General features: G+C 49.3%; 1 protein-coding gene and 1 long non-coding RNA gene across 5 annotated transcripts in view; one reads left to right on the forward strand and one right to left on the reverse strand.

The window, feature by feature from the left end:
* The window catches only part of LOC114855269 (membrane-associated guanylate kinase, WW and PDZ domain-containing protein 3), a 79724-nt gene that overhangs the window by 55009 nt on the left and 9139 nt on the right, over window positions 1–15576 (reverse strand). The gene's annotated exons all lie outside the window — the stretch shown is intronic.
* LOC114855360 (uncharacterized) lies at window positions 9684–14511 on the forward strand. The gene is made up of 2 exons (XR_003785924.3): window positions 9684–10801; window positions 13550–14511. It is a non-coding gene; the product is annotated as an uncharacterized LOC114855360 (long non-coding RNA).

Consider the following 15576-nt stretch of genomic DNA (forward strand, 5'->3'; position numbering starts at 1 on the left):
AGTGTAATAAGGCAGCGGTTGCCATGGAAACAGCACACGTCTTCAGATGTGGAACGGAAGGAACAGGCAGGTCCCAGGGTATGTCCTATGGTAAAGTGAGTAGCGCTGCTACAGTATGTGGAGGTTTCATAATGCTGACACGTTGATTAATGCGCTGGATAAAGTCGAGGAGGAATGTGGTCGCGCTCATCGATTCAGAACCTTCAGCTTTTAGGCTGAAGCTCACACACAACACTCCCAGTCGCAGGTTTACTTATCATAAAACGTTCGTTATTACAGATTTTAAACCCTTAATCTCCATTTAACCCATTGTTATTGTGGCGCCACAGATAACAAACGCTATCTTGGGAAACAAGCGTAGAGGGTTAAAGGAGGCGACGGGAGACGAACCTCACTGTTGTTTACTATGAGAGCGATAAGATGCCATCGAATGGACCCGCTCCACGTCTGATACCAGCTTCTCTGAAACGGGGCAGCGCCGCGTGTCCGTCCACGGCGGCTCGATGGAAGTCTAATGAGGCAGACGAGTCCTTCGCTCGCGCTCTTCGGCGCCTGACAGCACAGCGGCAGGTTATTAACACCGCCGCTTTTAAGAGCCCAATCAATTAACACCGAGCTAAATCAGAAGACTTGATTCCGGCCTGGTCGTGTGGGAAGGCGATGATAAACAGGCGTGTAGTGCCCCTGAATGACGAGCTCCAGGTGAAGAGCAGGTTTCCGTGGTGTCGGCAGGCTCCTATCAGGCCTGATTAGATTGAAAGTTAAAGGCAGCGCACTCTATAAAGTGCTGTTGATAAGTACCTTAATAGCCTCAACTGAGTACTTAGTCAGACCTGTTGGCCGGGACATGATTAGTGATGATGACGGCTGGCTTTCACTGACACTGCAATAATTTGGAGGAGTTGGGAGCTGGAACCAAGGGGGGTTCATGAAATGTGAACATCACTCAAGTTGGTCTGTTGTAAAAATGCATTTATCAATAAAGTATTGGAAAAATAAATGTGTGTTGAAAGAGCAAAAGCAGCGGTGGATTCATGGCGCCACGTAATTAAAGGAAGGGATTTGTCAAAGCTCCCTGCGTCTTCACAGCGTGCGCTGAGGAACTGGTGGTGTCAGCGCTGTCGTTCTGCGCTAATGTCTCGCTGGTGAACGTATTCGCCACTCCAGTCTATTTCTGCTCCAGCCTCAAATACAGGAAGCAGCAAAAAGGCCCGCGACAGCTCCAGCATCGCTTTCACTTTGTGTCCGACTCGTGTTTATGGTGCGGTTCTTGTTCTATGATGCTGATGATAGTCTCACGTTATTTACACTGGAGTCAATCGTCCTCTTTAACGGCTGAGTGAAACGAGTAACTAATGAAATCAAACGTTGTGGATCAGACTCTGAGCTGCTTCTTTTCCAAGTACGATTAGAGTGAAGGAGAGATGTGGCCGAGCCCCTGGACGGCCCCCCGCTGTGCGTTGCATCCAGCACCCGGAGCAGCAGGTAAATACTCGTACTCAACCAGGTCTGGGAGTAATAACGCTATTGTGCTCAAACGTGCTGTTTTGATTGCAGGCATTTCTAGACCAAACCAAACAAAGATTGAAAGCAGGGTTTCAAAAATGTACGAAAACCGTTTTACCAGAGCGTCGAGGAACCCCAGTGAAAATGAAGTATTCAGTACTTTGCAGGTATTTACGTCTTCAGCTGTGAGCGACTCTCTTCTTCAGTTTCATATTTATTATGTATCGCTCCTTCACAGCCGCACAAACAAACAGATGCTCTGGTTCGTTTCACACCGCTTTCTCTCTCCCATAAAGCAAATTTTGTCACATATTGTGGCTCGAATTTTGTCTGAAGCGGAGCCTCAGACATAAATATTGGACAAACAAAGCTGCATCACTTCAGAGGCAATTAGTGAATCATTGAGGACGCTGAATCAAACAGCACCAATCAATTGTGTAAGTGAAAAAAGCCTAATCTCCGGCGCTGCGGCAGACAGACGGGCCGGTCCATCCGCAGAGATAAGCTGCTGTTCAGAACAAACACAGACAAGCTTTGCAAAGATGTTGTGTAACCGGAATTCAAGAACGCATGCGACATAAGGTGGGAAAGGCAGAAATCATCAAGATGCGTGCAGACGGACGCTCTCAGCTCCACTGTAATAACTCAACCAGCAATCGATACCCTCACTTCTCATACACCTGATTCTGGATGAAGCTCCAGCTACAAATAATCAGCCAATTATCCGTTCTGCGCATCGGTCGCATCTGGAGGATCGATGGGAAAGCGAACGGGCCGGGGCCGAGTTTATGGAGGTTTGTTAGCGCTGCTAATTGATGGATCCGCCGCCGGGTCGTCAGGACGCCTGTGGTCTGCGTTCTGGTGCCGGTCCGGACTCCTGTGCGGACCCGGACCGCGGCGGGCGCCTTCACACAGACGCTGCGTGGACGTCACAGTGGGAGTGGACGTCACAGTGGGAGTGGACGTCACAGTGGGAGTGGACGTCACAGTGGGAGTGGACGTCACAGTGGGAGTGGACGTCACAGTGGGAGTGGACGTGTGGGCTTCCTGCGATCACGCAGCTGACGGGACGCGTCCGGACCGGAGCCGGTCGGTTCCTCATCCTGTCCGGCTGCCGCGTCTCCATCTGCGCCTTATTGAGCCGGTGCCGGTGAACAGCTGATACGGGTTCTCAGCAGGCCCGTGTCTGGCTTCAGCTTAATGCGGATCTGTGCCCGCTGCGCTCTGACCACAGACAGCTCTCACTGGAGCTCTATTCTGAGCCCCACGCATGGCTGGTCTGCCTGGAACAGACAGATAGGCCGACACGGCGCCGGCGCCGGTGCCGCGGCCGGCGCACGCGGCAGAGAGCTGCTGGGATTGTGAATTAAACAAGTCAGACTCCACTGGATTCGTCCAAGATTCTGTCAGAATGCGAGACACGTCGCCGGGAGCGTGTGTTAACTGCAGCTTTTATATTTATTACTTGGAATGTAATTGAAATTAAATTGTATGACTGCAAACACTGAGGTTGAGACATTGCACACAAAGAGGCGAATGCATAGAACATGTGGGGGATTTTGACAGGCTGCCTGTCAGCGAGTCCATGAGTCAGACTGAACTGGATTCACCGTGTAAACAGGGAATTGCAACACTTTGGCAACACACATTTGAAACTGCATGCGAATAAACTCATGAGCCTTTTATACGTTGGTAAATTATGGTGCGTTCATGGAAACTACCATTTGATTCCACTTGATATTATAACAGCTTCTGTCCCTTTGGAAGTAGCCACAGTACAGTGTTTATCACAGTAATCTCACAGAACTAACAAGGTGACACACACACGCACACGCACGCACACGCACACACACACACACACACACACACACACACACACACACACACACACACACACACACACACTGCAGACGTGTGAGACTGGATACACGGAGGAAGTGTTCACACAGAAAGCAGAGCATGAAAGTCACAGATGAGCATGTTGATTTACTCCAAACACCCGCTGGAACAACTCCACCAGTGTTTCGCTGTAAACTAGTCTGTGTGTTCACCAACAGACCCGAAGGCTACGCAGGAGGTAAACAGCGCAGTTCTGAGGCCGCAGAGGACGGCTGTGATTATTCTGTGATAACCAACCCAGCACACGTCCTCTGCATGCGGGAAAACTTGTTTCTGTATCACTGACCTGCGTGTGGTGCATTCAGGGACGGTTCAGGTTGTCAGTCATGATGAAATGAATTAACTGTCTACTTCAGCCCCCCCATAGTTGTTCCAGCCTGGCTAAGCTGCACTGGATGAACTAGGCTGTAATAGATGTGTGAGAGCTCTAGGGGTCGGGTTCCCGGGTTCTGGCGCCGCCCGCTCCCGGGTTCAGGCTCCCGGGTTCAGGCTCCCGGGTTCTGGCGCCGGCCGCTCCTGGGTTCTGGCGCCGGCCGCTCCCGGGCTCCGCTCCTCGTCAGGTGTCTGGAGAAGCTGTTGTTCTGCTTCCGTGGAACCCGTCTGGTGTCTGAACCTTTCTGAGCGTCGTCTCCGTCCTGCAGGGCACACTCGGTATCTATGGCAACCGCAGCAGGGACAGGAACGCACCATTTTTAGATTTAAGTCGACGCCGTAAACGGGAAACGTGTCTGAAACAAAAACACTTTCCAACTGCAGCACTAGCTTTGAATTCTCTGCTCCTGATTAAATGTGGCGTTTGACGTGGTCTCACGTCCATTCACATCCGTCCCTATGAATTCACGCAGCGCTGACGTGCAGCAATATTCAGCACAAAGCAAATGTTTTCCCTCCTCGTTCCTAAGATATTGCAGCCAGAGTAAAGAGGTTTTCCAGCTAAGAGCTGGTCACTGTAACCAAGCCGAGCAAATCTCCTCAACAGCATTAAGACGTTAACTTAGCAGCCAGACTCTCTGGGATGTTATCACGGGATAAGCAGATTATAGCCTCAAATATCCCTATGTTCATTAAAAAAGGCACCGGGCACAGTTGTTATTTTCATGATGCAATTTGGTACCGCTGAAACTGTCATCAGGCCAATCAGCGGAGCACATCTGTAGAGCTCTCAGCTCTCTGATGAGCAGAATTTGCTCTCGCTCATTTGAAACTAATTTCTGTAAGATTATAGGGAGAGATGTTTCTTGATTAAAGCACTATACAAATCGTAACACAATCAAAGAAAAACACAACACGTCAGGAAAGCACGAGGACCTGAGCGGGTCCAGAGGTGAGCTCCACGTGGAGGGAATAAAAAGCTCGTGAGCTGACGGAGGACGGGAGAGGGAAATGTGCTTTGACGCTGAACAGCCGGGACGCGGCTCATCAGAACCCCTGCGCTGCTGGTGACAGGGAGCGGACGCGGCGTGTCCGAGTGGCAGGTGTTTCGCTCCGGACGCGGCCGTCAGGAAGCGTCCGGGCCGAGCGCTGACACAGAGATAATAAGGCGAAAGGCTGAGCTAAGAGAAAAAAAACGCTCAGCGAATGCGTCATGCTGCATTAATGAACGTGCTCGTTAGCAGCAGAGCGACGCGATGACATCACACGGACGACGGGCCGGCACCGGACCCGTCTGCCGGCGCCGCGCGTCTGTTTTCACCGCTCCCGGACTCACGCTGTGGCTTCAGCTTTGGTTGCGGTTACAGTGTTTCACGTGTAAATGTTTGTGTTTGCGCGTTTGCTTGCAGAGATCAGACGAGCTTATCAGGCTGCATTATGCAAACTCTGCTGTAAGGATTTAATTATTTTTGACATAACAGTGGGAGTTGTGTGAAAACCCTGGTAAAGTGTGAATTTTCTATTTTTTTTTTTATACTAATCCATTTGTTTTCATGTGCTGTTGAGATAAACGGACAAATATTTCCCACCTAAACCCCAGATGTACTTAACAACAAGTCTCTGTCAGTCGTTAACGATTGGAAACAGCATTTTACTGGAACAAGCAAACAAAAAAAGCAACAGGACCTGTTCAGCTTTTCTAAAGTATACAGCAGTCTAAAGGTGGAAGAATATAATGAATGAAGATAAAAATAATACATAATCAACTACTAATGTTACTTATATTATTATTATAACACAAACAAGCCGGTAAATAGTTTTTCTCTTAATTCTTTAGTCTGTTAAACGTTAGAAAACAGATCATGATGATCTTTTATTATCTTCACCGTTTTCTAAAGTGGTTCCAAACTTTAGTTCTTGCATAGATTCACTTGTTTAAGGTGCAGTAAACGCAGCCGGAGCCTGAAGCACAGTGTGAAGGTGTGGGGAGACTCATCGTGTCTGCCTGACCTCATTTAGTCCTCCTTTGCCATGGCAACAATCCATCACAGTAATGGTACGAGGGAAGGAATCGAGACCAAGTCTTATTATCAGAAAAGCAACACAAGGAGCATTTGTAGTGACAGTGGAGCAGCCACATGTTTACACCTAAAAATAGCCCTGGACTGTCCCTCACTTTAACCACCCAGCCAGCGATTACCCACAGACACGGGCTCAGCCTTCCTCCAACCCCGCGGCTGAAGCCTTCAACCGTCTGTGGTGAAAGTTAGCACGGATATGAGACAAAGCGGTCCTCACTAATGCAGCCATGCAGCGACAGACACACACCTTCCGGACGCCCACAGAGCCGGCTCCAGCGTCTCTGATCGCTCTCCTCCAAACACTCACTAATGAGCTCGTGATGATTGATTTGCCAAATCTCTGCTCGTCTTCTGCAGCAGACGGGTCAGGGTGGAAACCCGAGCAGGGACTTTTCCAGCGTTATGAACAATCTGATAAGATCAGCAGAGGGTAAAACACTCCAGTGATGTCACGCTACTAAAAAAAGATATTATCAGCCCCTTCGTACCAGCCAGCGGGTTCACACAGGCTATATTTAAGCATACGCTGGGATGATATAGCAGGGGGGATATGGATGGTGACACTGGCAGCGTTCTGCATGCTATATTTATTAAGTGGCCCACTGCCTGTGTAATCCCTGTAATCTGCCTCACAGCCCATAAGGAGCCCAATCCAAGACCTTCAGCTTGTGGAGGAGCTCAGACGCAGCCAGAGCTTCGTCTGAGGCGAGTTCTGCTACAGCTCCTGCATGTGAGCAGCACGCGCTCTCACTGTCTCCCAACCGCTCATCCATTCTTCCCTAATCATCACTCCTTGTCATGCCGAAGGCCTACAGCATCTGTATAATCTGATCCTCCGTCGCGCTGCAGCCGGTCTTTGTGTGTGTGGGGGGGGAGGCGCCGCTGATTGATTGAAATTATCTGACAATTTAGCATTTAAAAATAGCTCTGCTGATACAGATGAGCTGCTGTCTGCTGTGTGTGTGTGTGTGTGTGTGTGTGTGTGTGTGTGTGTGTGTGTGTGTGTGTGTGTGTGGGGAAGTTGACACATAAAAGACGTCTCAATTCACGAGTCAGTAAACAACTGTTTATTCCTTCCAGGGGTGTTTAAAAGAAGACTGAGAGGAACAAATCTGCACAATGGTGCAGTAACACGATGCACAAGGGAAACTGTTCAGTGCTACAGTAAAAGCGATGCTGCAGCAGAAGCCGCTCTATTACTAAGTTACCTGTTAATTACATTGCGCTCAATTGATTAAATAATTAGTATGAAATATGTCTTGTCATGTTGCCGTGGCAACTTGGCAATCACATTCCCTGTAGCCTAAGGATCCGTCTTCAAATGAGAAAATCTGATTCAATCACATTTAAGAGGCCAGTATGTGGAATCGTTGTTGGTTAATGGACCTGCAGTAATTAATTAGACAGTCTCATCTTTATTTGCACTTTACAGATTCAATAAGTGAAAATTTCATGACTTGGCCACAGGAGAACAGGTTTTATATATCTATCTAATGTTAATCTCAGGTTCAAATCTGCTCAGCATCATCTGTTGTATTTGTCCTGTGACACAAACAATGCCATACTTAATCTATGGAGGCAGAGCCATTTACAACAAAAAGCTGGAGCTCAGCTGAAAGCAGCTGGCAAACAGTCACCTTACCCAGTTCTGATGGGCAGAGTCTAGAACCGAACCGAACCGAACCCCGAGAGCCACATCAGCATCTCTGCATCTCCCAGCGATGGCCGCAGGTTGCCGCGGCGACGCTGCCGACGCCCCGCCTTCGACTGCACGTAGACGTAGAACAGGTGAGCGCAGAGGGAAGGGTGAGGTTTGGCAGCTGGGGTCCTAGCAGCCTTTTCAGGCATTCATTATTTAGCCCGTCTAAAAATACATCAGAGGCTGCCTCCCCTCCAGCACATGGTGCATCCGAATTTCACAGCATTCTGCTCTCAGCCGCTCAATCTGATCTGAGGAGCTGCTTGATCTACTGTACATCAAGGTAGCGCGTTGTGCACAGACACGCGGGCGAACAAGCACAAAATATCACAGATGCACAAGGAGATCTGGATCCATTTAATCAGCACAACAGAACAGGAAACGCCAACGAGACACTGAGATATTGACATTTGTGCTATGAATGGGCGTTATTGTTATAAAAAAGAAATTCAGTCAAAGCCTAGAAACACTGTCGAGAGCGTGCTCATTTACGCCGACAGCACAGAAGCGTGACAGTAATTTGTACACAAGCAAGCAGAGCTCACAGCACCTCCAGACAATTAGCTAAGTGAGCCCGATGTGGCTCCCAGGCAGCGTCCTCCAACAACACCTCTCCCTCGCGATCCACGACGCAGTCCATGAAATCAAACATCCAACGGGTCGCAGATCGGACAGCGCTCCCTGTTAATTGCGTTGGGAGAGAATGTCAACCTAATTATTTCTGCGGCGCTGGAAATAATTCCGTGCAAATCTATTAGACGCGTGCGCCGCGCGAGTCATGTACGAGTCTCAGGAGTCAAAAGGGAGAAGGTCCAGCAGGACGGAGGAGCGGCTGTGACTCACGCCCAGATTACAACAGGACGGCTTCACCTTAAAGCTCCAGCATCGCTGCCACGGCAGGAGACAGCAGCACAGAATACATGTAATCAATAATCTTAATTTATAATAAATCATCTCAAAAAATCAAATACATTTGTTGCTACCACAGTGAAAGAATCATTGAAAACATTAACACAACCAAAACATAACACATCACTCTGCAAAGGACGTGGTTTAAGATAAACCCTCGTGACCCTCGTCCCCTCATCGCTCACGGAGAGGGTGCAGTGGAACTGGTTAGTGATTTTCAGTTTGGTCCAAGTGACTCCAAGATCTCCAATCAGCTCGAGCTCCAAATGAACGAGGGCGAAGCACACGGATCAATTTTGCATTTAGCCGCTTCAGGTGGAGAGGAGCCCCCTGTTCAAGGACAACACGCCTCCTCCTCACACGTGTGTGCGTGTGTGTGTGTGTGTGTGTGTGCGTGTGTGTGTGTGTGTGTGTGTGTGTGTGGCCAGGTTCAAACACATATATTCGTCTCCAAACTCAGAACATTTTATAGAAAAACGAGCTGCTCAATAATTGCAGCCGTGCCCCAGTTCTGAGCGCGGACTGATGGGAACACAGCGTTGAGGGAAGGTCCCGCGGACGTGAAAGGAAGACGACTTCAAAGACCGAGTGTGAGCCGGTGGCTCAAAGCGCGCTGAACGTGCACCACGCAGAATCTACAGCAGCATCTCAGCCGGCGAACGGAGCCCGTGGAGACGAGCCTTCCACCACGGAGTGATAACGATCAACAGGAGCTTCTCTGCAGAAAGCCGCCGTGCGAGACCCAGTTCTGCAGCGACGCATCAAAAATAGAGCCCACGCTTCCCTCTTCTCACTCGTGAGCTCTTTTAATGTCGGTGGTTTTACAGTTTAAACGATTCACGACAGGTTCGTTTGCGCAGATTGAGAAGAGAATTGAAGACAAATCTGATCCAGATTAATGAAATGCTGTAAAACTGAGAAGATACAACTCAAGTATTTGTTTTACATTTACAAGTATATTTACACCTTTCAAAGTAGGAAACCTTCAACGGAGCAACAACAACAACAGCTCTTGTGTTGTGTTTATACATGTTTTTAGTTGAATACATGATTCAAATATCTTCTATCTGATCTGCTGAACAGAGCTGTTACAGCTGAGAGGCCTTTGGTCGAGCAGCGTTGCACACATGTGAAGTGACACACCTTGAATCTGGAAATACAGGCTCAGGGAGCAGAGGCAGAGGTGGATCACAGGGCAGCGCTGAGTCAACACCCAGTTACACGCCTCGACTCTGCTGCCGCGGAGAGAGCGGCGCTGGACAATGGGCCATTTATCACAACCGTCCTCTGTCAGCGCCCGAACACACGGCATGTTCACACAAACACATACACACACGCACACACACACGCACGCACACGCATGCACACACACACATGCGCGCACACGCGCACACACACACACGCGCACACACACACACACACACACACACACACACGCGCACACACACACACACACACACACACACACACGTCTGCATTAAAAGCTACAGGTTAAAAAGTAAAATACTATTTCCTCTTCTGAAGCGTTGGAGTGATCGACTCTTTGACTCTTTGACTCCAGAGCGAGTGGTTCGACGCACACACGAACCTCGGCACACGCTGCTGACGGCGCAGAGCGTGAGGTTTACGTGTGTCTGTCTGCGGAGGAGCCAGACGGGCAGGAAGGGAGAGCGGAGCCAAATATGAAAAAAGGATGATCGCAGAGAAAGGAGGAGACGAGGGTGAGACGGGGGAGAGCGGGGGAGAGAGAGGGCACTCGGAGCGGAAATGCTCCAGTGCCTGTGCGGCCTGCCACCTCGCATCACACGGCATCCGCTGACAGATGAATGCAGGAGAGCCCAATAATAGAAGCCGAGGACCAACGCGGCGGCGGCGGCGGCGGTGGCGGGGGAGGAGCTCCCGGTGCACGGCCATGCGTGAGGACGGCGCGGGGGGAGACGGGGGTCAGCCGTCGCCACGGCGGCTCCCCCGTCTCAGCGGCTGCAGCCAACGCTGAGTTCCAGGCACAAACCCAGCATCGCTCCCATTTATCTCCGCCAGACCGCTTAACTTTTGGGTTCCGCTAAGACCACTTCAATACCGTTGCCATGGAAACCTGTACCTTCGGCTTAGGCTTGTTATGCAAGGTGGCTAATTTTACCCAGTTACCCTGTTCCTTGGTTTTGTTTTTCCGCTTTGTTTCTAAAGGTGCTGAGGGTGAGACTGAGAGGAGGCCTGATGTGAGCGCCGCCGCCGCCGCCGCCGCCGCCGCCGCCGCCGCCTTCAGAGGGAGACGACGTCCACGCGGACAGTCCTCTTCCACCACGACAAGCATGACGTCTCCACATCGGCACAGGTAAAATGCAAAGACCTCTGAAGCTTGGCCTTGAACGCATCCTGTGTCACACACGTGAGCGTTTCCTCCCTGTGCAGGAACAGGCTCCTCTAAAGAGCGTCTGCCTTTGTTGGTGCGTGGAATCGTATGAATGCTGTACAGTACGAGTGACTCACGTCTCAGACTGTGTGTATATGCAAATGTGTGTGTGTGTGTGTGTAGCAGTGCAAGGTGGGGTTAGTGTTTCAGGCAGAGCTTACGTAAATTGAATGCAGCCGGGGTAATAGGCTGCTGGGATCCTTCCATGTCTGTGTAAAGCTATTATAATAGGCGTCAAAGTGAAAGGAGCGATAAGAGGGCATTGACTGCAGCTAGAAAATGAAATCCAGCTCTATCGCATCGGAAGCCTCACAGTGTGAAATCCACCACTACAATGCCACTGTAAAATTAGCTTTACAAACACACATCCTGCTGAACAGCCTCTTAATATACGAAAATGAGGTTGTTTTGGAAAACTGGGCTGTTCAGAGGCGTTTAACATGTTTACGTCTGATTGTGGAGGAATGTAAAGCGGTTGGAAGGGAGAAGCTGGTGAACGCGCTGGTGTGGCTGGGTGGCCCTGAATACCTGAATCACACACACACACACACACACACACACACACAGGCAGATAGACACACACGCACACGCACACACACACGCACGCACACACACAGGCAGATACACACACACACACACACACACACACACACACACACACACAGGCAGATAGACACACACGCACACACACACACACGCACGCACACACACAGGCAGATACACACACACTCACACACAGGCAGATAGACACACACGCACACACACACGCACGCACGCACGCACACACACGCACGCAGATACACACAGGCAGATACACACACAGGCAGATACACACACAGGCAGATACACACACAGGCAGATACACACACACACACACACACACAGAGGGAAATCAACTACGAGGATAAACATCCAGTGGAGTCTGACGCCCGCATTCTCTGTCAGGCAGTGACATCATCATCGCGCCTGTCAAACGTTCGTCTTTCACACGTGCGGCTGTTTCACCGCATATTAAACATGGGCATTGACAAATAACCGCAGGCTAAATCGGCCCTGGACGTTCCAGTTTACACGCAGTGTCAGGTTTGAGGAGTGTCCTGGGGGGCGATGAAGAGTAATGTGATCCCTCATCCATGCGGTGGTCAAACACATGCAGCGTCTGTGAGGTCTGCGTCTAAACCAGTCTGTCGACGGATCGGAGGTTGTTTAAATGTGCTATTTGAATGTATAGACGCCTCAGTTACTGGGAGGCAGCCGTGTATTTATAGGGGTAAAAAATGAAGACGAGCTCCAGTGATGTCACTTTGTTGATTAACATTTTAATCAGTGTCCGACCAGCTCCACCACGGACTTAATGAACGTAATAGCTTTCTCTGGCTGCCTTTTAAAAGGTCAGCGGTGCATTAGACGACGCTGCCGAACGGCTGCCTGTCTCCTGGGCCTGACAGAGACTCATGCACCCAGTGGGAGCTGCGTCTCAAAGGTCCTGCTGGTTCAACTGGTTTGATGGAAAAGCGGGATTCGGCGTTCGGCCCGTTGCCTCAACCTACAGCCGGTTTCCAGTCTGACAGCCACTCGTGTCCTCCTCAAGTCCCATAATCCTCGGCTCCTCTGTGGCCCGTCAATACGGCTGTCACCGCGGACAGCGTCCCCGTCAGGGAGACTGATGTCTGGCTGCACGGGTGAACGGACAGATGGGCAGATGGAGGGACGGCTGAGTGCATGTGTTTGTCTGTGTTCCCCCATTAGGCCTCTCCAGCGCTACAGTAATCCAGTCTATTTACACAGATCCATTTTTTTGTTTCTATGTGCCAGAGTAACAAAATTGGTTTAGTGGCCGTAAGCCGGGGAAGCGGCGCTCGCCAAAACCCCGCGCTGGTCCGTCCTCCACCATTCTCCTGTCACTACAATCTCACATTGAAACAGCAGAGGTCTGTGGAGCATCAGAGGCGAATGGGGAAATTCATATCAGTAACGCTGCTCTGCAAATGGGATTTTTATCAGTGTTTTATATTCTCATAAATGTATTAAAAAGTATATAAAGTGTTTGTTGCAGACGCTTTGCTGCTTCAGAAGTTTAGTGGCAACAACGGACTTTTAAAGTCAACTTCTAACTTCTCGAATGAATTTTCTCTTCAGAAACAACAATGCTGTGATTTTGAGAGCGGACAAAAGCCGCCAGAACTCTCCCGGCGCGTTGAGGAGCCGGGAAACAATATGAGCTTTCAAACCCATCCTTTTTTTTGTTAATTGGATATTTTATGAAGTGTAAAATACAAGCGTAATTCGTGATTCACCAGCATGCACGATTCTATTTCCCTTAATTTAATAATGTGCAAAAATGCATCTTCATAAGTGATTCAATGCATTATTGAAGATGACAGCACCAAACAAGTAAAGGATGCGTATGAACATTCATTACACAATATCGGAGGGAGCTAAAAATGTCATTTTCATCATCCATATTTTAAATTAACTTTGAGGAGCTCTGCCTCCGCTGGCGTCCGCATTAGTCTATCCAGAGAAAGCCTTTACTTTTTTATTAACTCTTCAAATGTCAACCTGCACACGGCCACCGCTGCACACACAAACCCACCTTAATATCGCTAATGTCAGCTTTGGACTGTAATTTCAGAGAAAAATACACTTTTCATCCTACACGTTCCCTAGAAACCACCCCGGGTGATGGACGGTACCGCCGCCGCCTTCACCCGGGCCGGGCCCTGCGTCGTTTTGGATCCGTTTGCAGCGACGCGGGTGTGGGAGGACGCCAGCGGCTGCTCAGCCAGGTATGAAAGCAGGCGGCCAGACAGACGGGGGCTCGGGGTCGGAGGCGGATGTCGAAGCACAACCCGGCTCAGTGTGCGATGAATCAGAGGATCACGACGGCGCGCTGCATCATCAGCCTGGAGCACCGGTGCAAAGACTCATCAATGTGTGGAGGGGAGGCGGGTTCACACACGGCGCTTCCAGGCTGTTTGTTAGACTGAACAAGCAGTCGGAGGCGTCGCCCTGTTGGTTTTAGGAGAAGGCGACGGGATTTCTCCCAATAATGCACAGAAGTGATTTGTGAAACCTGCTTTTAAAACCAGAGGTCGACTGTTTTGCTCGGGGTCCGTCTGCGTGAACCAGTCGAGCTGGAGCTTCCACTCACTGACGACAGACGACTTCACATTTTCCTTCAGGAGTTTTTAAGGCGCGGAGACAAATTCACGTTTCCCTTAATTACAGCGAGTCGCCCCCTGAGCGGCAACGCGCCCCCTCCACATCCTCACACCGTCTCCCAGCGCGCGGCCTGCGGGACTGAGTCACGGGAGTCAACGGCTGCTTTGATTCATAATAGGGTTGTTTGCTGTCTTTTACCCTGGAGCCGTGTGGGACCAGTGAACTCCTCCTCAGTAAATGAATGTGCAGCACCAGCAACAACAGGCGACTGGAATAAATGACACCAGGTCAAAAAAAAAAAAAAAGAGGTCTTTATCAAATTTTCAGAAGTGAAACCACGGCTTGTGAACGCATCACTGCTGTTTTAGGCAAAGACAGAACCCCGACAACAACAGACGAAAGGCTTTTAATCCACAATATAAAAACTTGCAGGACCCAAGAAATAAACTTCTACTTTGTTTTCTCTCCTCCCGAGTCTCAATAGACTGTGTTTTTTAAACTGGTTTTACCTGAATCCAGGAATTTGTTAGCATCAGCTCCGACCCTCTGGACGTCAGCCTTTGTTTATCTTCATGCTCTGAGATACAGTTTTCACAAAGCGTAAATACCTGAGTCATGGTTGTGGCTCGCATGCCAGGGCCCGTCTGCGTCTCCGGACAAGCGTAGGCAGTCGCTGCCATGTCATTATTTATAAAAGCCACTCTGGGAGAGCGCCTGCATATTTATGAGTTTAAATTAGTCAGAAATGTGCAGCTCGGGAAAGTTCCAGTCCCAGGATTCATTGTTGCGAAGACTCTTTAAAGCTTAAACACCTAAAAAAGCTTTGACCATCCTCAACTAGAGAAAGAACTGAACCTGAAGGCAGCTGATATTAGTTTTTCTATTAAACCATATTTTCTCCTTCATATTTGTTGTATGAAGCTTCTGCAGCATCTGCTGCTCGTCACGATCGACTCTGTGCTTGTGAGGTGAACTTTAAGGCAATTTACTTTCAAATCGCTAAAGTGTGCTCAGATTCACATAAGCCTCATCATCGTGACTCAGTAATACAGAACAAACGCCTTGTACATTAGAAATGAATCACTTTAACACACAGATGGGAATTTAACTCAACAAGAAAGGGCAAGAAATCGTTTTTTAATCAACATACTTTCTGCAGAGGTTGAACTGGGACAGACCATAGTCTGCAGCAAGAACTAGAGGGACATGTGCCTGAAAACCCATCCAGCCCAGACCGTGCTCAGTAAGTGGAGCATCTCTGTGAGCAGGAGAGCAGCATAATACACTAACAACACAGTCAGTGAATGGTTTTAGGAAGTGAATCCACAGTTTCCACCCGTGCACGTTAGCATCGCAGCATACGAGGTAACTGATACAACCAAGCTCGAGGTGAGTGACTGAATGAAGCTGCCGCTTCATGTTATAGATTTTAGTACTTTTAGTTTTAATTTGATAACGTGTAGAAGTAATTTCCAACATCTCTTCTCTCAAAGGAATTAACCCTTCGGGAAAAGATGATGCGACTGCAAATT

The sequence above is a fragment of the Betta splendens genome, chromosome 5 (genome assembly GCF_900634795.4).
Source record: "Betta splendens chromosome 5, fBetSpl5.4, whole genome shotgun sequence".
In the NCBI taxonomy this organism is placed as follows: Eukaryota; Metazoa; Chordata; class Actinopteri; order Anabantiformes; family Osphronemidae; genus Betta; species Betta splendens.